The sequence below is a fragment of the Phoxinus phoxinus genome (genome assembly GCF_949152265.1).
Source record: "Phoxinus phoxinus genome assembly, chromosome: 18".
Classification (NCBI taxonomy): domain Eukaryota; kingdom Metazoa; phylum Chordata; class Actinopteri; order Cypriniformes; family Leuciscidae; genus Phoxinus; species Phoxinus phoxinus.
Genome location: NC_136893.1, coordinates 25,094,961 through 25,096,612, shown reverse-complemented (window position 1 = coordinate 25,096,612; position 1,652 = coordinate 25,094,961).

Below are 1,652 nucleotides of genomic sequence, written 5' to 3'. Positions count from 1 at the left end.
TTTAGTCATTTAAGTTACTACAATACATTTTCTATGGAAGCCTGTAAAAAAAAAAAAAAGGTAATCGCGAGTTTCTTTTTTCACATTTCTGACTTTCTTTCGCGCAATTCTGAAGTTATATCTTTAATTTGTCTCGCAATTCTGAGAAGAAAGTGAGATTTATGAGATATAACTCGAAATGTGTGATTTTTAACAAATCATTTTATTCAAAATCATTCAATAATTGATCATATGTGTAATTGTTGTTATTAATGATATGGAATACTATGAGAATTTGAACTTAAACATGAAAAGTAAAACATTAACCAAATTATCATTGAATCAATGTTGAAATTTAACACTGATTCTTCATCAGGTTTGCACCCTGAAAATGTTATTTCAACGATGAAAATTTATATGGTTTTGATTCAAAAAGTCACTCAAAATAAATAACATCTTTCAGTTTACATGCAAATGTATTTATTTATGCCTCCACACTGTTTGAACAGGATAACATCACATTCAGAAAAAAAACATATGGAGCTTAACATACAATATAGTATAATAAATGTGACAATTAGACAATGTGACAATTACATTGAATTGTTATAGCCTATCATAATTTATAAAGCAAATACCAGAAGAAGAGTCTGGAAAACCATGACAACCTGATCTGTAAAATGGAAATAAATGCAAGTGGAAACACACCAACAAAGACAGAAACAGCAAAGCACTAACATTACTCTTGATGAATATTACTCTAAACTCAGGGGTTTCCACCACAAGCAATGCCCCCAAGCCGTTCACGGGCTTAACAAACACATTGTTGCACCTTCACAGCAAAGATAAACTCTGAGACCTCCTTTTTCTCTCACTTGTTGTTGTAAAGGCATCTAAACAATAATAATACAAAAATAAAAAGTTAGAACTGCACAATAGAACACGTTATCGGTCCTAAATATTTGGAAATGTGACTAATTATTATACATTATAAATGTACTACAAAATTAAGTGAAATTTGATCAAATGTTTACGTTTAAGTCGAAACATGCTGAATTCAACTTTTTAACGAATTTTGGTATAGACTTTTCCCTTTCACCTGCAGACATGACACGAGGACTGAATAGGAAAAGCAAGATGAAAAGATTTAAATAGTTTGTGAAAAAAGGTAAAGATAGATAATTAACTAGAATTAACAGTGTAAACATTTTGTAAAATGTAGCCTATTTAGGATGTGTGTGAATAAGAAGGTCCCCTTTTGCAAATTAGGTCATATAAAGTCTTAAATATATTAACATGGTATAACAAAAGTTTTAATTAACATTTTAAAGTGCACCAAAATGACATGTTTAAAAGTTTTTCCTTGAAAAAATTTTTATTCATGACTTTTTTTTCATTTTATTTGTAATATATATATATATATATATAAATCCAGTATAAATCTGAAAATTTCTACATTTAAATCAAGGCCTGGTTCTAGAGCATAAACACAAAGTGGAACAAACTTTCTATCACACACACACACACACACACACACACACACACACACACACACACACACACACACACACACACACACACACACACACACACACACACACACACACACACACACACACACACACACACACACTACTATAGCAAGGAGAATCAAAAGGTAGGTATTGTTTGAT